General features: G+C 39.7%; 1 non-coding gene across 1 annotated transcript; it reads right to left on the bottom strand.

Moving 5' to 3' along the window:
* Nucleotides 1-23,208: 23,208 nt before the first annotated feature.
* Nucleotides 23,209-23,314, bottom strand: LOC140840315 (small nucleolar RNA R71). The gene has a single exon (XR_012119901.1). It is a non-coding gene; the product is annotated as a small nucleolar RNA R71 (small nucleolar RNA).
* Nucleotides 23,315-23,732: the final 418 nt, after the last annotated feature.

The following is a 23,732-nucleotide window of genomic DNA, read 5'->3' as shown; positions in this document are numbered from 1 at the left end:
TACGCACTATTTTATAGATACAATAATATACACAAGTGTCGAAAAACTAGTTCTAATTGATAATTATTTCAAACTTAATCAACTTGATTATGTTAGAATACAATTAACGTAATAATAACTTCAAACAAAACATTTTTGTCGGTTTCTATCCGTAATGAAAAGAGTGAATTGTCGATTGTTGTCGTAATAATAAATTCAACGGGTCCGATTGTGGAGCTCAATATTTATGGTTTATGGGTTTATGATACCATAAATGCATTGGCTATAGCTTTAGAGAAGATTAGACCGGAGAATTCCAATTCATTGTATGAGAGTGGAACCAAAGACAAAATAAAAGGTGCAAATTTGAGTATCTCATCGTATGGTCCAAGACTTCTGAGTGAATTGTCAGCTACAAAATTCAGAGCTTTGAATGGAGACTTCCAACTTGTTGATGGAAAATTAAAGGCTTTCTCTTATGAGATATTCAATGTGATCGGAAACGATAGGATTTTGGAATTTAGATAGAGGAATAGTTAGAGAATTCAGTTCGACTGGTGAAACAAGTTACTCAACTTCAGCAAAAGAACTCAAACAAATCATTTGACCTGGAGATTCTGTGGCACGACCCAAGAACATAAATTAAAAAAAAAAAAAAAACGAAAGTTCGAGGGTATAATTGCATAAAGCCAAGAACTCAGGGGTCATACTGTAATTTTAGATAGTCCAGGGACTGGATTTGAGTTGACCGAAAGTTCCAAGGTGAAATCTGGAATTTTCAAAAATTCTGGGACTAAACTGCAAAATCCGAAAAGTTCAGGGTCTTTTTTGCAAATTCTGGAGTTTCGAGGCTGTTCTGTAATTTATGTAATTCCAGGGCCAAAATTGTGATTATCGAGAATTCTGGGCCCGATCTGTTAAGAACAGAAAATGTTGAGGACTTAATAGTTAATTTTCGAAACTCAAGGGGTGAAATTTGATAAATTCGAGAATAACAAGGACTGAGATGTAATTTTTGAATTTTATGTGGGTCAAAATGTGTTATTTCGAGATTTTTTTGCGATAAATTCAAGTAATTTTCGAGAATCTTAGATTATTAGTGATAGAATTTCATGAATTTATTAGGCTTGAATGATTTTGATGGTATATTTGTCACATGAAGGATATTTATCTCAGTTGTAGCTACATATGCACTGCTAGATTCAGGAGCTACACATTCATTTATATCCGAGACATTTGTCGAGCGACTGAGAATTATACCAGAGGACTTCGATTTGGGCTATAGGATTTCGATTCCTTCTGGTGATCAGATGGTTACTACGAAGATAGTGAGGAATCTGGAGCTTCGTTTACAGAAGAATGTTGTTCTTGCAGATCTGATTATATTACCGATGCCTGAGTTTGACATCATTCTTGGCATGGATTGGCTATCTTCGAATGGAGCTTCAATAAATTTCCGACAGAGGTCAGTGTCTGTTCGACCACCCAGCGGGAAGTCTTTTGTTTTGAGGCAGCAAGGAACAAGCAAATCCCGCACATTATTTCATGTATCTGTGCGAGGAAAATTTTGAAGAGAGGCTGCCAAGCATATCTAGCGAGCATTGTATCATTATCTAATTCAGTCAGTCAGAGGTTAGAGGATGTCGAGCTTGTCAGAGACTTTCCTATCGTATTTCCTGAGGACGTTTCTGGCATTCCACCACACCGAGAGGTGAATTTCTCTATTGAGTTGATTCTGGGTACAGTGCCAATTTCTAAGGCACCCTATTGTCTAGCACCTGCAGAGATGAAAGAACTGAAGGATCAGATTCTGGAGTTGCTGGACATGGGTTTTATTCGTCCGAGTTTTTTTTTTCCATGAGGCGCACCGGTATTATTTGTGACGAAGAAGGACGGCAGTATGCGACTCTCCATTGATTATAGAGAGCTGAACAGAGTAACCGTCAAGAATAAGTATCCATTGCCTAGAATCGAAGACTTGTTTGATCAGCTGCAGGGAGCTTCTGTGTTTACGAAGATAGATCTTCGTTCAGGATATCACCAGCTAAAGGTGAGAGAGTCAGATGTTCACAAGACAGCTTCCAGGACTCGATATGGGCACTAGGAGTTTATGGTAATGCCTTTCTGGTTGACCAGTGCGCCAGCGATCTTCATGGATCTCATTATTTCAGCCGTACTTGGATCAGTTCATCATAGTATTTATAGATGATATACTGATCTATTGGAAGATAGAGAGGAGCACAGTCAGCACTTGAGAACGGTTCTGCAAATATTGAAAGACCGACAGTTATATTCCAAGTTTAGCAAGTGCGAGTTTTGGCTCAAGAGAGTGGCGTTCTTTGGCCACATTATTTCTAGAGATGGAGTTGAGATTGATCCCAGCAAGGTCAAGACAGTCAGAGATTGGCCAGTGTCTAAGAGTGTGACAGAGATCCGCAATTTCTTGGGTCTAGCCGGTTACTATCGGAAGTTTATTCAGGCTTCTCATCGATTGCGGTACCCTTGACTGCCTTGATGAAAAAGAATGCTAATTTTATTCGAGGATCAGAGTGTCAGGAGAGTCTTAAGAAGCTGAAACAAGCTTTGACTTCAGCGCTTGTTCTAGCGATGCCATCAGGTCAAGGAGAGTTTGTGCTATATACAGATGCTTGGAAGCTCGGTTTGGGTGAAGTTCTGATGCAGCATGATAGAGTGACGACCTACGCGTCCAGACAGCTGAAGGTGCATGAGAAGAATTATCCGACTCATGACCTCGAGCTTGCAGCAGTAGTATTTGCTCTAAAGATCTGGAGGCACTACTTATATGGAGAGAAGTACAAGATTTTCACTGATCATAAGAGTTTGAAGTACTTCTTCACCCAGAAAGAGCTGAACATGAGACAACGGAGATGGTTAGAGCTGGTTAAGGATTATGACTACGACATTAGCTACCACCCAGGGAAGGCTAATGTGGTCGCAGATGCATTGAGCAGAAAAAATGCAGTGATTGCTCAGCTGTCAAGTCAGAGACCTTTGCAGGCAGAGATTCAGAGATTCGAGCTTGCAGTGTATGCCAGGGGCGATGCTCCTAAGCTTTCTATCTTGACAGTTCAGCCGACACTGAGAGACAGGATTCGAGTAGGTCGGTCTTCTGATGAGCAGTTGCAGAAGTGGAGACTGCGAGATGAGTCCAAGGGTCTGAGATTGTATTCTGTCCAGGATGACAATGTCCGATATCATGACCGACTGTGGGTTCCTAGTGTAGATTCACTGAGGGAAGACATTATGAAGGAATCCCACAGTACCTCGTACTCTATTCATCCAAGGAGTGTGAAGATGTATAAGGATTTGCAGTCCTGGTATTGGTGGCCAGGAATGAAGCGAGATATTTTGCATTTTGTGACTGAGTGCCTGACATGTCATCAGGTTAAGTCAGAGCATCAGAGACCTGCAGAAATGGGAGAACATCACGATGGATTTTGTGACAGGGCTACAGAGGACAGTTGGAGGATATAATGCCATTTGGGTGATAGTCGATCGGCTTACGAAGTCAGTACACTTTCTGCCTATTAAGAAGACTTTCACCATGACTCAGTATGCAGAGCTGTACATCAGAGAGATAGTCAGATTGCATGGGATTCCAGTGTCTATTGTTTCAGACAGAGACCCGAGGTTTGCATCTGCTTTCTGGAAGAGTCTGCATCAGGCATTGGGTACCAAATTACTGTTCAGTATAGCTTTTTATCCTCAGACCGACGGTCAGTCTAAGAGAATGATTCAGATTCTGGAGGATCTACTCAGGGATTGTGTGATCGATTTCTAGGACAGCTGGGAACCGAAGTTACCTCTAATGGAGTTTACATACAACAACAGCAATCAAGCTTCAATAGATAGTTACCTCTAGTGGAGTTTACATACAACAACAGCTATCAAGCTTCAACAGGTATGGCTCCATACAAGGCACTTTATGGAAGAAAATATCGATCACCAATTTATTGGGACGTGGTAGGAGAAAGAGTATAGTTGGGTCCAGATATTGTTAGATAGACTACAGAGCTAGTAGTCAAGATCCGAGATAGGATGAAGACTGCTCAAAGTCCGTCAGAAGAGTTATGCAGATAAGCGGTGCAGAGATATAGAGTTTGCAATGGGTGACCACGTATTTGTGAAAGTTGCACCTATGAAGGGTGTAATGAGATTTGGTAAGAAAGACAAACTCAGTCATAGATTTATAGGACCTTTTCAGAGTCTCGAGAGAATTGGAACACTAGCTTACAGGAGAACTTCGAGAAGCTGAAGCAGGCTTTGACTCCATCGCCAGTGTTAGCGATGCCCTCAGGGCAATGAGAGTTTGTGCTATATACAGATGCTTCGAAGCTCGGTTTGGGTGCAGTTATGATGCAGCATGACTTCTCATAGTCATGACCTCGAGCTCGCAGCAGTGGTGTTTGCTCTAAAGATCTGGAGACACTACTTATATGGGGAGAAGTGCAAAATTTTCACAGATCATAAGAGTTTGGAGTACTTCTTTACCCAGAAAGAACTGAATATGAGACAGCGGAATTGGTTAGAGCTGGTGAAGGACTATGACTGTGACATTAGCTACCACCTGAGTAAGGCTAATGTAGTAGCAGATGTATTGAGTAGGAAGACTGCAGTGATTGCTCAGATAACAGTCCAGAGACATTTACAGACTGAGATTCAGAGATTTAAGCTGGCAGTGTATGCTAGGGACGATGCTCCTAATCTTGATACTTTGACAGTCCAGCAGACATTGAGAGAAAGAATCCGAGCAGGTCAGTCTTCCGACGAGCAGTTGCAGAAGTGGAGACTGAGGATGAATCCAAGGGCCAGATATTGTATTCAGTCATGGATGGCATTGTCAGATATCGTGACAGACTGTGGGTTGCCAGTGGAGATTCACTAAGAGAGGATATCGTGAAAGAGGCTCACAGTACCACATATTCGATTCATCCGGGAAGCACGAAGATGTATAAGGACTTGCAGTCCTTGTATTGGTGGTCAAGCATGAAGCCAGACATCTTACGTTTTGTGTCTGAGTGTTTAACACGTCAGCAGGTCAAGGCAAAGCATCATAGACCTACAGGAAAACTGAAGCCACTCCCTATCCCTGAGTGAAAATGGTAGAATATCACGATGGACTTTGTGACAGGGCTACCGAGTACATTTGGAGGGTATAATGCCATTTGGGTAATCGTCGATCGGTTTACTAAGTCAGCACATTTTATACCGATCAAGAAGACCTTCACCATGACTCAGTACGCAGAGCTGTACATAAGAGAGGTAGTCATGCTGCATGGGATTCCAGTATCCATAGTCTCATACATGGACCCGAGGTTCACATCTGCATTCTAGAAGAGTCGCTACCCAGAGCTATTTGGTACGTTTTAAATTTCAAGGACGGAATTCAGTTTAAGGAGGGATAAATTGTAAGGCCTAGAAATTCAAACGACGTAACCAGACTGCATGCAAATTTAGGGTTTTATTTAAATGATTGTTTAATTATTTTAAATGTATTTAAATACATGATTTGAATACGATTATATGTTTTTATTTCATGATTATTAGACTGCATGTAAGAGGGCTTTCTATGGCGCCCCGAACCCCGCCACGTAATCGTACACCATGTGACGTCATATGCATAAAAAATTTTCCTTTCGACGACGTAATAATATAATGCATATACGACCAAAATAGTGCATTCAACACAGTATTGACATAAACGCAGCAGAAACAGTATAATAAATACAACACACAACACAAATACAACATATACTGTCTCTATACACTATCAACTACAGGACTTCTTCGACTAGACACACCTAGTCCTTCACCGCTATCATCTCTCAGTACTAGTCCTGTAACCTGTCCAACAGAAACAGCCCCCAAAAGGGTGAGCATACACAACATACATCATCGTAATACATAACAGTTATATTAACACAACATATAATATAACTGAAATCATAACAGAAATACTCCCTTTGCTGTTTCTGGACAATCATGCCATCAACGGCATCAACAACATCACTACTGCAACAACCACATCAACTATACATCGCAACGCAACAACAACATCCACGATACGTCGCACCCCTACACCGGCGACAGTAATATCGTGGAACGATAACATCGACGATACGTCGCACCCCTACACCGGCGACAGCAATATCGTCGAACGAATAACATCCACGATACGTCGCACCCCAACACCGGCAACAGCAATATCGTTGAACGATACGTCGCTCCTCTACTACCGCGACAAACAACACCATCGATACGTCTCCCAATCAACGGCGGCCAACAACATCAACAATAATAAACAACAACAGATATAATATCAAATCACCCATTCCCGGTGATTTATCATCGTTCAACACAATAGTATTCATCAATACTAAACAAGAACAACATATGCTCGTACGTCAACACGTACCTGATAATCGAGTATCTATAAAAGCTGGCTATTTCTTCGCTCCCGAGGCCTGTGACGTATCTAAATAATTCAACAACAATTATTAGATCATTGTCACCACATCAACATAATCATAACAGCCTCAATATACAACATCAAATAGCCCAACAACAATAAATGCAACAAAAATATAAAACTCGATTATAAAGTCTCATCGTCCAACAATTAATATTTCGGTGTATTTCATTCAAAATACTAACATCAAATACACCCTAATCAACTAACTTCAAATAATAGGCTATTTTACAACATCCGCTAAACTACGAAAACTTTATATCAACATGTAGCCTATATTTCATAGACTCCGAATATACAATCAGAATTAATAACAACGAACAAACAACGCTCCAGTTTCAATTCAACGATTAAAATCCCTAATTAAAATAAATTGGGGATAATTCAAAATAACACCACTATAATCTTCTCTTCTTCGTTAAAATCATACACTATTCAACAATCTTCAATTTCGGTATGATTTAACAATTTAACGGATTTATTCCAGAAATCGACGAATTTCAAACATCACCAAAACTATAAAATTTATACCTCAAATCGAAGACCTCAAGTCAACGATCTCAGAACTGAAGTCGGTTCGTCGATTGGATAAACCAATAAGTCGCACGATCGAAAAGAAAAATCGAAAACCCTTATTTCCTTTTTCCTTTCTTCTCTGTCTCGCTCTTCTGAATTCTGAATTCAATTTGAAACTTACGTTTCAAATTTATCCTTTTTTTTTAATATTATATTATATTATATTAATAAAATAAAATAATATAATATAATATATAAATTTAACTTTTCCAACTCCGATATATCCGTTTGGACCGGTCAAACTATCAATTTTATCAAAACTCAAAACATGAAACTGCTATATCTTTGAGTTTTCTACGTCATATCCAAATTTCAAACCATTTGGACTTCATATGACCAACATATGTCATATTTTCTCCTTTAAAAATCGTTCAATATTTAGTAATCTCACATTACTAAATTAACAAATCATGATATTCATTTCAGGCATCACATTTCTACCCCCCTTAAATGAATTTCGACCCCGAAATTAAGCAACAACAGTAATAACATGCATAAATAATGATACGTCATACCATCAGAATAAGAAGGGTTAGAGCTCCCTCATATGCCGCTCTGTCTCCCAAGTGGCCTCTTCGACACCTCTATGCTCCCACTGAACCTTCACCATCGGTATAAGCTTACTACGAAGCTTCCGTTCAGATCGATCCAAAATACAAACTGGTCTCTCAACATAAGACACATCAGGATCTAACTGAACATCAGAAATTTCCAACACATGTGAAGGATCCGACTCATACTTCCGCAACATCGACACATGAAACACATCATGAATACCAGATAAAGATGGAGGTAGAGCCAAACGATAAGCCACAGTGCCTATCCGCTGCAATATCTCCTACGGGCCAACATACCTCGGTGTCAACTTTCCTTTCATACCAAATCGTACAGTGCCACGAAAAGGAGACACTTTCAAAAATACTCGATCACCTTGCTGAAATTCTAAGTTTCTTCGTCTTTTATTTGCATAGGCGGCCTGTCTATCTTGGGCTGCTTTCAACCGCTGCTGTATCAACTTTACTTTCTGTTCCATCTCCTGAATCATCTCAGGACCGGTAACTGCAGCTCGATCAACATCATCCCAATATAATGGAGATCTACAACGTCTTCCGTACAGTGCTTCAAATGGAGCCATCTGAATACTACTCTGATAACTGTTGTTATATGCAAACTCTACCAATGGAATAGATGAATGCCATACAGATTTAAAGTCCATAACAAAAGCACGCAACATATCTTCCAGGGTCTGAATAGTACGCTCAGTCTGACCATCTGTCTGCGGATGATAAGCCGTACTCAATCTCAACTCTGTCCCCATCGCAGTCTGCAATCCTTCCCAAAAATGAGAAGTAAATCGAGGATCTCTATTAGAAATAATAGACACTGGAATCCCATGCAATCGTACAATCTCTCGTATATACAACCGTGCCATCGTCAAGTACGTACTACTCATGCTATAGGGTATAAAATGTGCAACTTTCATCAATCGATCAACAATCACCCAAATAGCATCAATACTCCCAGTACTCTTTGGCAAATGAGTCACAAAATCCATCGATATGTGCTTTCATTTCAAAGTCGGCACTTCTAAACTTCATAATTCGCCTCCTGGCCTTCTTCTCTCAGCTTTGATTTGTTGGCAATTGAGACATCGACGTACAAAATCAATCACATCACGTTTCATTCCCTTCCACCAAAACTGAGAACCTAGATCCTTGTACATCTTCTTGCCACCAGGGTGAATAGAATACCGACTGCAATGTGCACGTCGCAACAGGCCCTGTCGCAATGCAGATGTATCAGGAACTACCCATCGATCATTCATCCTCAAACTGCCATCATCAGCCACTCTAAAACGAGTATCATGTTTCTGAGAAACCAACTCCTTCCATTGCTGAACTCTCTCATCTGTCATCTGTGCCTCACGAATACAACCATATATATCAGGTTCAGCTAATAAAGTAGATACCTGAACAGGAGTCGTAGAGATATCAAAATCATATCCCAAGGAACAACAAGACATCATCATAGCTGATAAACGACTCACATCCTCTGCTGTACAGCTCACTTTACGACTCAATGCATCAGCTGTAAGATTAGCTCGACCAGGATGATACTCAATCTCACAGTCATAATCTTTCAATAGATCTAACCACCGTCTCTGTCACATATTCAACTCTGTCTGTGTGAACAAAAATCTCAAACTCTTATGATCCGTATAAATCGTAAAAGAGGTACCATATAGATAATGTCGCCATATCTTCAAGGCAAAGATAATGGCTGCCAACTCCAAATCATGCACCGGGTACCTTGTTTCGTGTGGCTTCAACTGTCTCGAGGCATATGCCACAACATGTCGATTCTGCATCAAAACACATCCCAAACCATGTAATGATGCATCAGTATAAACAACAAACCTCTCGTTTTCTGTAGGGATTGACAACACTGGTGCAGTCGTCAATCGCTGCTTCAACTCCTGAAAACTCTTCTCACATGCCTCAGACCACTGAAATCGCACACCTTTCTGAGTCAACTGTGTCAATGGTCTAGCAATCTTTGAAAATCCCTCGATAAATCGACGATAATAACCTGCTAAACCCAAGAAACTACGGATCTAGTACAGATGTAGGTGCGGACCACTGCAACACGGCTTCAACTTTCTTTGGATCAACAGAAATTCCATCTTTTGATATAACATGACCCAAGAAAACCACTCGATCCAACCAAAACTCGCATTTACTGAGTTTGGCATACAACTGTCTGTCTCGCAATACCTGTAACACTGAACGCAAATGTTCTGCGTGCTCAGCCTCACTCCTGGAATATATCAATATGTCATTAATAAACACAATAACAAATCGATCGAGATAAGGCTGAAATACCCGATTCATCAAACTCATAAACACAGCTGGAGCATTCGTCAACCCAAACAGCATAACTAAAAACTCATAATGCCCATATCTGGTTCTGAATGCTGTCTTCGGGATATCCTCCTCTCTAACGCGTAACTGATGATATCCGGACCTCAAATCAATCTTCGAATACACTGAGGTTCCCTGCAACTGATCAAACAAATCATCAATACGAGGGAGGGGATATTTATTCTTAATCGTCACCTTATTCAGCTGTCGGTAGTCAATACAAAGCCGCATCGTTCCATCTTTCTTTTTCACAAATAGGACTGGTGCACCCCAAGGTGATACACTAGGACGAATGTATCCCTTGTCCAGCAAGTCCTGTAACTGGGCTTTCAACTCTCTCAACTCTGCTGGTGCCATTCTGTAAGGAGTACGAGAAATAGGGGACGTACCTGGTATCAACTCGATCCCAAACTCCACCTCACGAACTGGCGGGAAGCCTGGAATCTCATCAGGAAATACATCAGCAAACTCAGCAACTACAGGTATATCCTCTAATCTCACATCATCCTTCTTCTCTGTTACATCTACAGCATAAATCAGATAACCCTCATGTCCATGTTCCAACAATCGAGACATCCGGATAGCAGATATCAACGGAACACGGGGACAAGAACCCTTCCCATAAAAGATCCAACGCTCTTTCTCATCTGTATAAAAATATACGACCCGCTGATAACAATCAACAGTGGCACAATATCTCCTCAGCAAATCAATGCCCACAATACAATCAAAATCAGTCATCTCCAGAATAATCATATCAGATCTCAGCTCGTAGCCCTCATAAGAAATAATACCATTTGATATCATAGATACGACTGATATATCAACTCCAGAGGGTGTCGAAACAGAAAGAGGCATAGACAATGGAGACGAGCGCATATGAGGCTCAACCACAAATCTCGACGATATAAAAGTATGAGAGGCACCTGTATCAATCAAAATATAAGCAGGATAAGAACATAAATAACACTTACCCGCTATCATCTCATCTCGTGCCTCCTCCGCCTGCTCTCGTGTCAAAGCATACACCTGTGCCTGAGGCGGACCAGCTCCATGTCTACGTGGCTGTCCTCCAGAAGGCTGTCGTCCTCCTCTCTCTGAGGATCTGCCTCTATCACCTCGAGACTCTCGCTGTCCCTCACGACTAGGACACTGTCTCGCCAGATGGCCAACACCGCCACACTCAAAACATGTGATCTCGGTCTGTGTGCATTGTCTGATCATATGAGGTCCCCCACAACGATAACATCTGACTTCTCTTGACTCACCTCTCTGTCCCTGAACAGACTGAGAACTACCCCCACGACTCTCAGCACGTCGTGAATCAAATCGACGCTTCCCAGATGAGGAAAAAGAAGAAGATGAACCCTTCTGAAATTTAAAGGACTGTCCCTGCGGTCGCAATGACTCTCTAGTCGGCTCTGATGATCTTCCCTGAGCTCCATACTCCTGCATCACTAGCTAAGCCATCTCAGCCCTCGTCACTGCATCCTCAAACGATACCGGGTTGTTTGATTGCACACGATCAAACAACTCTAACTTCAATCCTCGCAAGAAATGTCTCATCTTCGCATGAACATTCATAGCAATCTGTGGCACATATTTCAACAGTACAGAATAGCGAGACTCATACTCAGCAACAGACATACTGCCCTGTCTCAACTCTTCAAATTCTCTTTCTTTCTTCTGTCTGGCTGCTATAGAGAAATATTTATCAAGAAAATGAGATCGAAATACATCCCAATCAACAGTATGACCCTATGCTCTCAATCCTGCCTCAGTCGTCTGCCACCACAACAATACATTCCTCGAAAGCTGGAATGTAGCCAATCGTAACCAAGCAGACCTAGCACACGGAGCAGTCACAAATATCTGTTCTATCCGCTCAATCCACTCCTCTGTTTTCTCCCCCGTCTCAGAGCTATCAAATCTCGGTGGAAGATAACTGCTAAACTGTGCCAAACTCAACTCACCAGGCAATAAAGTCTGATCTGCAGGTGCGTGTCCCATAGGAGGAGGTGGCAATGGATTCATCCGCCCAGACCCACTGTCAACCTCATCTATAGCATCGTACGGAGGTACCTGTTCCCTAACTGCCATCACTGGAAATCAAATTGTTAATCATAACATTTAACAATTACAATCCAGTAATCATCGTCACATCTTTAGCATAAAAGCATACACAGCTAAAGAACAATAATCAAATGCACAGACACACGCAGATAATATCGACATCCAACTCCCTCAACACAAACCCAACTCCTAACACTCCCAGACATCTAACATATGCTCTGATACCACCAATGTGGCGCCCCGAACCCCGCCACGTAATCGTACACCATGTGACGTCATATGCATAAAAAATTTTCCTTTCGACGACGTAATAATATAATGCATATACGACCAAAATAGTGCAATCAACACACTATTGACATAAACACAGCAGAAACAGTATAATAAATACAACACACAACACAAATACAACATATACTGTCTCTATACACTATCAACTACAGGACTTCTTCGACTAGACACACCTAGTCCTTCACCGCTATCATCTCTCAGTACTAGTCCTGTAACCTGTCCAACAGAAACAGCCCCCAAAAGGGTGAGCATACACAACATACATCATCGTAATACATAACAGTTATATTAACACAACATATAATATAACTGAAATCATAACAGAAATATTCCCTTTGCTGTTTCTGGACAATCATGCCATCAACGGCATCAACAACATCACTACTGCAACAACCACATCAACTATACATCGCAACGCAACAACAACATCCACGATACGTCGCACCCCTACACTGGCGACAGTAATATCGTGGAACGATAACATCGACGATACGTCGCACCCTACACCGGCGACAGCAATATCGTCGAACGAATAACATCAACGATACGTCGCACCCCAACACCGGCGACAGCAATATCGTTGAACGATACGTCGCTCCTCTACTACCGCAACAAACAACACCATCGATACGTCTCCCAATCAACGGCGGCCAACAACATCAACAATAATAAACAACAACAGATATAATATCGAATCACCCATTCCCGGTGATTTATCATCGTTCAACACAATAGTATTCATCAATACTAAACAAGAACAACATATGCTCGTACGTCAACACGTACCTGATAATCGAGTATCTATAAAAGCTGGCTATTTCTTCGCTCCCGAGGCCTGTGACGTATCTAAATAATTCAACAACAATTATTAGATCATTGTCACCACATCAACATAATCATAACAGCCTCAATATACAACATCAAATAGCCCAACATCAATAAATGCAACAAAAATATAAAACTCGATTATAAAGTCTCATCGTCCAACAATTAATATTTCGGTGTATTTCATTCAAAATACTAACATCAAATACACCCTAATCAACTAACTTCAAATAATAGGCTATTTTACAACATCCGCTGAACTACGAAAACTTTATATCAACATGTAGCCTATATTTCATAGACTCCGAATATACAATCAGAATTAATAACAACGGACAAACAACGCTCCAGTTTCAATTCAACGATTAAAATCCTTAATTAAAATAAATTGGGGATAATTCAAAATAACACCACTATAATCTTCTCTTCTTCGTTAAAATCATACAGTATTCAACAATCTTCAATTTCGGTATGATTTAACAATTTATCGGATTTATTCTAGAAATCGACGAATTTCAAACATCACCAAAACTATAAAATTTATACCTCAAATCGAAGACCTCAAGTCAACGATCCCAGAACTGAAGTCGGTTCGTCGATTGGATAAACCAATAAGTCGCACGATCGAAAAGAAAAATCGAAAACCCTTATTTCCTTTTTCCTTTCTTCTCTGTCTCGCTCTTCTGAATTCTGAATTCAATTTGAAACTTACGTTTCAAATTTATCTTTTTTTTTTAATATTATATTATATTATATTAATAATATAATATAATATAATATAATATATAAATTTAACTTTTCCAACTCCGATATATCCGTTTAGACCGGTCAAACGATCAATTTTATCAAAACTCAAAACATGAAACTGCTATATCTTTGAGTTTTCTACGTCATATCCAAATTTCAAACCATTTGGACTTCATATGACCAACATATGTCATATTTTCTCCTTTAAAAATCGTTCAATATTTAGTAATCTCACATTACTAAAATAACAAATCATGATATTCATTTCAGGCATCACACTTTCTAGCAGTTTTTTACGCTTGAACGAAGAACGGAAACCGGGGACAGTTGAGGAAATTATTTTTATTGAGTAATTAATTGCAATTATTTAATATATGAAGTATTTAATATGAACTTTCAAAAATGGATATTTTTAATATATTTTTAAACGTTGGAATGTATTTTAAACCAATAGTCAATTTTTAGTAAAATGAAGGACTTTCTGGGATCTCGGGCAATATTTTTGAAAACGAATTTGAACGAAATATTTTACGAACGCGTAATTAGGCTTGATGGACCTATTTTATTATATTTTTGGGCCTAGGCTTCTAAAACATTAAAATTTAATACCTAAGCCCAAACCCTATTTTTATTTTTCTACCCTAAACCTACCCCAACCCTAGAACACACACACACGCCTCCCTTGCAGCAGCCACTTGAGTTTTTCAGCAGCTTTGGCATGGTTATTGGCAAGAAAAACGCTACAAGCTTCTTTCCCGTCCCTCCAGTGTCTGTCTCTCGCATCGTAGTATCGTTTTTCGAGCGTATATACGCAAAAGCACGCCCGATTCCTTTCTGTTCTCATATTTCACACCATATTACATGTTTTGATTGGATTTGCATGATATGTTAGAGATCTATTGGTGTGCATCGTTTTTACATGAATTATACATGAATATTTCAGTTTTCTTGGGCATGAAACTCAAGTTTTTGGTACGTTTGACAAGGGGCTGCATGATTGAGGCTTAAGGATCGTTATGCAGGAGGTTTAGAGGAGTCTTGTATGTTGGTATTGGATTTGGATCAAAGGGTTATCGGTGACTGATCGGTTTTGGTCGAGATCGGATTGTAAGGGGTTCGATCTTGGTGTGGTCATGGAGCAGCGGTGGAAGGGCTGTCCCAGGCCTTAGATCAGACTCTGGTGGGTCGGAGACATGGCTCGCGATGGCTCAAACGCTACTGGTCGAGGGTTAAGGTCAGGTCGAAGGACAAGGGTTGTTTGGTTGTTGGTTCGATCGCACCATGCACGTTTACGTGCATGGCTCGTAGAGTTGGTTCAAAGTGGTTGCTTATGGTCTCGTATTGGTCCCAGAGTAAATGGCTAAGGTCTGGTCACGATGGTTTTGGGGCTAGGATCGAAAGTTAGAGGAAGGAGTGCAGTTAGGGTTCGGGCGTCGCGTAGGCGCTTTAGCACCGTAGTTCTTAGGCTTTGGCATTTGTAGCACCGCAGCGCTGGTGCATAGCGCCTAGGGATTTGACAAGCGCCACAGCTTCCCAGCCAGCGCCTAGGCGCCCGTCTTTGGGTTGGTACATTTATGAGATTTCTTAGGATCTTGTCTATTGATTTACGTTTAAAAAATGATTAATTGTATGTTTTAAGATATTTTGATAAATTCGAAGGGACTTGGGTCAAAGTCGTAAGGTTCAGGGGTAGAATAGTCAATTAAGGTTTTAGGGGCAAAATGATCATTTTGCACCCGTAGTACGTCAACAGTCCTGGAAATGCCCTGACAACCAAAAATGTATATTTTAAAATGTATATGTAGTATGAACATGAATTTTTATGGAAAAATTGATAATACGTTGTGTACTTGGTTTAAAGAAAATGTATGTATATGCATTGGATTTTATAAGTGATGAATACGATGACATGTTTTTTGAAGGAGGTGAGTTGGTTTTGACTAATACGAATATGAACACGAAACATATAAGGCCAATGTTCAGTTAACGGGTAAGAGTGTCGCTGATGTCCTCGTCACTGGGTACCACGGTTATACGTAGAAGGATCCATCGACCATGAGCTAATATGAAAATCACAACTAATGATCTGAATTCATTAAAGAAAAATGAATACATATACGTTGATATGATAACATGATTTGACATGAAATGATTTTTATGATACGATGAAACGTCTACACTTAAAATTTGTGGAAATATTTTTTTTTTTAAACATAAAAATCTAAATCATACATGCCCATACATGTATAATTCCAATGTAAACATTTTATAAATAAAGACAGTGAAATTTAATCTAGAAGCATCACTGAATAAAATGCAACATAAAATCATCTATCCAAAAATCCATGAGTATCAATAAATCATAAGTGCGGAAAATTAAACGTGCGAGGTCCTCGGGTTCGCCACACCAACAGCGCCTACTCAGTCTTCAGCACCTCCCGTCTCCTCGTCGACATACCCACCTGCATCAATCACACCTAGTGAGTCTAAAGACTCAACACACCTGAACCGTAAATAGCAAGTACATATACAGCACATGCAACAGTGAAAAATAGCATAATTAAAATAGCATTTCATGACTTTAAAAATGTGAGCATAAATAAACATGACGAGTAAAAATCGCATAATCATAACATATTCATTTTCATAATCATAATCATTAATCATCACATTTTTCATTAATTGAATTCAGCTCGCTAGTTGTGACTTTCATAATCAGTCACGATGGATCCATCTATAAAAACCGCGGTACAGGGTGGCGGGAGACATCAGCGACACTCTCACCCGTCAACTGAGCCCGTGGCCAAATCATAATCATAATCATTATCATTATCAGTCATAGTCACAACCAACTAGCCTCATTCAAATCATAAAATCATTATCATCATCACTTAAAAAAATTCATGCATTTACGTATTATTCTTTAAATCAAGCATGCACCGTATTTTATCATAAACTTAAAAATTCGCGATCAATAAATTCATAAACATTTAAAAATATTCATTTTCAGCTTTCAGGGCACTGCCAGGACCGCTCATCCACCTAAGGGTGCAAAATGACCATTTTGCCCCTGAAACCCAAAAATGACCATTTTACCCCTGGACCTTAAAATTTCGACCCGAGCCCATCCAAACATAACAAAAATTCCTAAAACATAAAAATAAGTATTTCTTAGACGTAAACTCGAGCCCATGCATAAAATCTTAAAACTCGATTAAAACTTAAACCGGAGTCCCGGTTTTAACCCGAATAAATCTGAATCATAACCAAACTTTCCCAAAATTAAAACATAACTTAATAACATAAATTCATGCCTAAAACTAGTTGATTCGAACTCTCTAGGATCCCCAAAACTTCAGTATACCTTGCTGTAAAACTCCTACCCTCCTTGATCGAGACCCTAGGTACATATTGACCCGTGGCTCAATTCTAATCCAACCCAGCTCGACCAGCTCTTAACCCATAGACTCAGGACCGAGACCAGACCCCTGTGCACCAGCTTGGATCGGCCGAACCCACATCCACAGCCCTCACGCTCGAGATCACCCGAAACCTACTCAACCACGGTCTAGGATGCTAACGGCCTTCGGTCCAAGCCTAGCCCTGTGACCAGCGGCCCAATGGACCATCCCAAGCCCCGACACAGACCCACCAGGGTCTGAACCACGGCCCAGGCCGATCCCATGCACGTTGTCCTCACCCCTTCTCTCAATCGGTCTATATTGTACCCAAAAACAAGATCTCTCGGTTGGTCACTTCACCCTCAAGTTCAGACCTGATCTTAACCCATCAAAACGCTCACAACCCACTACAATATACTTCCCATGGCTCTGATCCGGCAGCCCCTTCAATGTTTGAACCAAAACCGTGAGACACTACATGCAATAAAAATCGGTTTTCTACATACATAGATGCAACAATTGATTTAAACTTCCAGATCGGATGAACAGCATGCAAAATCATTCAAACACGTAATAATGGTGTGATAGATGAGAAGTGAAGGGTAACGGGCGTGCCTTGATGATTTTTACGTGAAAAACGATACCGAGACGAGGAGGGGACACCGGGGAGGAAAAAAAACCGAAGCTTGCTGCACTTGCTGCTGTAAAAACTGAAGGGAAAGCTGCTGGTTCTTACGTGAGGGTTGGCTACTGATAGGGGAGGTGGCCGATGGGTTTGGTGATTAGGGTTAGGGTAGATTTAGGTTAATATAGGTTAATAAATAGATTAGGGTTTGATTAAATATTTTGCTTAATGGGCTTGGCCCAAAATGCCATAAAATAGGCCCATTAAGCCCATCAACACACTCGAAAAATATTTCGTTTTGAAACGTTTTCAAAAATACTACCCGAACCATTAAAAACTCCTCCGTTTTGATAAAAATCACAAATCGGTAAAAATGCAGCCCTACGCGTAAAAATATCTTAAAAATACCCATTTTAGAAAATTCACATAAAATGGCTCATATATTAAATAATTAAAAATAATTATTCAATAAAAAATATTTTTCCTCAATTTTCCTCGGTCTCCGTTTCTCGTTCGAACATAAAATACTGATAAAAGCCCTAAAACATGCAATCTCATAATCATGCCGTAAAAACATTTAATTATGCATAAATCATGTCATACCATGCATTAAAACCTTTAAATAAACATTTAAATTAAATCCCTAGATTTGCATGCAGTCTGGTTACGTTAAATTATTTTCTAGACCTTACATACGATATGTTTAGGTTTACGCTCATGCTTTTAAGATCATGAAATGCTATTTTAATTACAGTATTTTTCACTGTTGCATTTGTGTATGTACTTGTTATAACGGTTCGGTTGTGTTGAGTCTTTAGACTCATTAGATGTGATTGATGCAGGTGATCATGTCGATGAGGAGACTGGAGGCGCTGAAGACTGAATAGGTGAAGCTGGTGGGGCATGTGGAGAACCCGATGACCTTGATGTTTCTGCAAAATTATGCTTTTATGAGAATCATGAGTTTAAAACAGTATTTTTAATAAGTTGATTTTTATGTTGAGAAGTTTTAACATGATTGGTTCTTTACTTTTAAACAATATATGATTAGGGAGTTTCTTTTTAAAGTCTTTTAATTGCAGTTATTTTACCAGGTAGTTGGATGATTTTATAAGTTGTATGGGTTGAATTATATATATGGGTGTGTATAATTTCGACCATTGAATTTTAAAAAAAAAATTAGCAGTATTTTAAAGCAGTAGACGTTACATCGTTGGTTTGATTTTTTCAACCGTTTAGAGGCAAAGGCACGTCCTAGACCTTCATTTGCTCATCTTTCACACCATATTATCTTCTTTTGATTTATTTTAAATGATATTTGATAGATCTATGGATATAACCATGGTTGGATCGAATGTGCATGAGAATTTTCGATTTTTCTTGGCTTATCACTCACGGTTTTGTCGTGTACGAAGGAGGCTGCCAGGATCAAGAGTTAGGAGACTTGAATCACATCTGGTAGATGGTGTTTAAATGCTTGGATCAGATCTGGAACGGGTTGCGTGAGGGGTTCGATCTGATCTTCATGTTTTGGGCGATTAGTGTTCGATCGAGTGATGCTGTCGAGGCGGCTGTTCGTAGGCCTGCTCCAAGCCGGGGTTCAGATGCTTGAGGGTCTGAGTCGGGATCCTAGGTGGTCGATGCTAGGCTGGCTCGAAGGGTTAAGGGCAAGCCGTGATGGTTAGGCGAGAAGATGCGTTGGAAGCGTGGGGGTGTGTTGCTGTATTCCTGCGTGCATGGCTCATGTGGGATGGTCCAGACAGGTACATATTGGTTCGGTCTTGGTCCTAGTATAGATGGATAGGGGCTGGTCCACTTGGTCTTGAGCTAGGAATGAATTTGGGACCAAAAGGTGCACTAGGATTTCGAGTATCTTTGGTTCGCGTTAAAATCGGAACTCCGGTCTAAGTTTTAAAACGAATTATAAAACTTGGTGAACGACATTAATTTTACATCTAAGAAATGATTAAAAGTAGATTTTAAGGTGTTATGATAAGTTTGGTTAAATCAGATCGAAGTTTTAAGGTCCATGGATAAAAAGGTCAAATTAGGGTTTCAGGGGCAAAATGGTCATTTTGCACCCGTATTATGTTAGCAGTCCTGACAGTGTCCTGATAACTGAAAATGCATGTTTAAAATGTTTATTTTTGAACGAATATGTATTTTTATGAAATATGTCGAAAATACATTGCATGCTTGGTTTCAAGAAAATGTATATGCATGAAATGTTTTTATAAGTGATGATATGATGACATGTTTTTGAAGGAGGTGAGTTGATTGTTACTATACGAATACGAAACATATAAGGCCAAGGCTCAGCTGACGGGTGAGAGTGTCGCTGATGTCCCGCCACCTGGTACCATGGTAATACGTAAGATGGATCCATCGACCAACAGCTGATACGAAAGTCACAATTAATGATCCGAATTCAATAAAGGAAAACGTATATGTTTATGATGATATGAAATGAATATGTTTATGCTTTGAAAGATCATGAAAGATATGTTCATTACAGTACTTTTCACTGTTGCATGTTATGTATATGTATTTTGTTATCACGGTTCATGTGTGTTGAGTCTTTAGACTCACTAGGTGTGAATGATGCAAGTGAGCGTGTTTCTGAGGAGACTGGAGGTGCAGAGAACTGAGTTGGCTAAGCTGGGGGTGCACGTGAAACCCGAAGACCATTGTATATTTCCGCAAAATTGATTTATGAGGATATTGTTAAACAGTATTTCAAAGTGTTCATGATTTTTATATATTTTGATGGTTGACAGATTTCAGCATTGTGTTTAATTCTTTCTTTAAACAGTAAACTTTTGAGTTGGATACACGTTTGAAATTTTTAACTGTAGTTAATTCATTCTTTGGTCGAATTATTTTTTTTGTAAGCATGAGATCGAAATGTTGTGTATGTATTTGTGTGTGTTTGATTTCGGCCAAGAGCTTTTAAAAAATAAAATAAAATTTAGTAGTAAAATTAGTAGACATTTCAGTTGGTATCAGAGCAAGGTTTCTTGTAGAGGGTTGTGTCACCGCCAGCTTCAGAAGCTCAGTCGTCAAGCCTCAAGTCTGTAAGTTTTAAATGTTTTTAATGTTATCACCTACATGTTTACATGATATATGCGTTTCAGTACATGTTGATATGTTTACATGTTTTGAGGTTTGATATACTTGGTTTTTAAGTGTTTTTCGTGTTAAGTTAATGTCTCATTGTGTTACATATTCTAGTTAGGATTATTAATTTTGTCGTGTTTTTATCATATTTTACGTGTTTAGTGGCTCACATGTTTCTTGGGTCGAAATGTAGGTAGTTCATGCTCAAGAAGAAGAGAAATGACAACTAAATCAAACAAGACTCGTCCGGGCCAACAATTTGGTCGCCCGGGCGAATGCAAGTGAAGAAAAAGATGAAACTCCAGAAAGTTTTCCGCCCGGGCGCGATCTTATATCCGCCCGGGCGAGAGGAGGAGAAATTCGGAAGGCAAATTCCAGAGAGTTTTCCGCCCGGGCGAGAACTTATGTGCGTCCGGCCGGAGTTGCTATGAAATTCAAGGCAGATTACAGAAAGTTTTCCGCCCGGGCGAGAATTCATGTGCGCCCGGGCGCATTCGATTTTTGGAAAAAAGTTCTAGGTCGATTTGTTTCCTAATTTTGGCCCCATGACTGATATGGGAGGTGTTTTGGACGAAAATTGAGGATTCTAACCTACTTTGCAGCCACCACAAGTTGTTGGAAAAAAAGAGAGCTTGGGATTGAAGATTTTCGGGATTCCGAGCATCGTTCTTCGAGTTCTTCGTCAACCTAGTATTTTTAGTTTATAAATTATTGCTTAAACATTGTTTTGCATATTTTCATTATGAATTTTTGTAGCTAAGCTTTCATATTTGTTGGGATTCAAGGGGAGCCTACCCCAAAACTTTGATTAAATTAATTCATGTCTCGACTTTTGATTTATTCTTGAGTATGCTATTATTTTCATTGTGTTGTTGAGGAGTAGCTAACTTTGACAACAATATCATATCGCGAGTGAGTTCGAGAGAATAATTCGTGATAGGAACAAATAGTATAGTCCGTGGATCTACAATTTACATAGAAATATTAAATTGGATACACATTGATAGTTATAGTCCTAAGGGTCGAAAACTAGGGGATTTCATAGATCGGCATGCTGTTCATCGTTGATAAATAATTAAAGAAATTTAATTACTTCACCGAGTGAATTAGTTTGGCATAGCTCGAGAGGGCATGTTCAATAGTAGAGGAAATCCTTTATGACTGTCGAGTTTAATTAGTTAAATTAGATAGGGTTAGGTAAACCAAGAATTCCCAACAAATTCATTTGTCATTGAATTTTATTTAATCATTTGAGTCGATCATTTAATTCTTGAGTATTTTAGATATTTATTTCGTTAATCATTTTAGTAGTTAATTATCAATCCAATTATCGTTGCTAAAAGCTAAATAGTTGAAAATAGTAATTGTGTAAAACAGTCTTCGTGGGAACGATACTCGTACTCTCGTACATTATACTATTACTTGACATCGTGCACTTGCGATTTTTCGAGCTTAAAAGTTAAATTTATTTTATTGGGGATTTTACAGTGCAAGTTTTGCTCGATCAAGTTTTTGGCGCCGTTGCCGGAGACTGTTACTTCACAATTTTATTTTCAGTTATTTTCTTTAGCATTATTTTATTTTTCTTGAACTAACACTCCATATTTTATTCCAGATATCTTTTCCGGTGCATGCAAAAATCACTTGACGTGGAGCTTGAGTAGTTTGATCCTGAAATCGAACGAACTTTCCGCAGGAGAAGACAGCAGAAAAGGCTAAAGGAACTAATGGAGAGGCACGAACGTCAACTTGAGGAGGAACATCATGAAGATATACATGTTGAGGTGCCACGCCGCATCCCAATGCTAGAGTATGCCCAGCCCTCTTTGGATGGCGCACGCCCCAGCATTGTGAGGCCGATTGTGCGGGCAAACCAATTTGAAATCAAGCCAGCAATAATTCAGATGATTCAGAACACAGTCCAATTTGGGGGCGCCGCGATGGATGACCCGAACACTCACATTGCAGATTTTCTTGAAATTTGCGATACTTTTAAATTTAATGGAGTGTCTGATGATGCTGTTAGATTACGTTTATTTCCTTTCTCATTACGTGACAAAGCTAAAGCATGGTTAAATTGCTTGCCTGTAGGTTCCATCACTACTTGGGAGGACATGGCGAAGGCGTTTCTGATTAAGTACTTCCCTCCATCGAAGACCATGAAGTTGCGAGCGGACATCACTACATTTGCTCAATTCGAGCAAGAGTCATTATATGAGGCATGGGAGCGCTTCAAGGATTTATTGAGGAGATGCCCACATCATGAACTGCCACTTGGGTTAGTAGTTCAAACTTTCTATTATGGTTTACTAACCCCTAATCGTCTTATGATAGATGCTGCTGCCTGTGGAAATCTATTGAGAAAAACTGATGAAGAAGGATATGAGCTGTTAGAGGAGATGGCTGCTAGTAGTTATCACCCTCAGTCTGAAAGAAACAATCAACGGAGGAGCGCATGAGTTCACCAGGTACATGATCTATCTGCTATTACTGCGCAACTTGATGTATTGAACAGGAAATTAGACAGCTTGAATATGGGTGATACTGCTATGCGCCTGCAAGAGGTTTTCTGTGATAAGTGTGGAGGTGAGCATTTTGCAAAGGATTGTCAAGACGGTAATCCTTTCTATGTACATGATGAGGCACCAGTGAAGCAAGTGGGAGTTCAAAACTGTCGTAGGAATGAT

Source organism: Primulina eburnea, chromosome 8 (assembly GCF_022965805.1).
Source record: "Primulina eburnea isolate SZY01 chromosome 8, ASM2296580v1, whole genome shotgun sequence".
Lineage (NCBI taxonomy): Eukaryota > Viridiplantae > Streptophyta > Magnoliopsida > Lamiales > Gesneriaceae > Primulina > Primulina eburnea.
The sequence above is the reverse complement of the archived record's forward strand: the minus strand, read 5'-3'. Positions and strand labels throughout refer to the sequence as shown.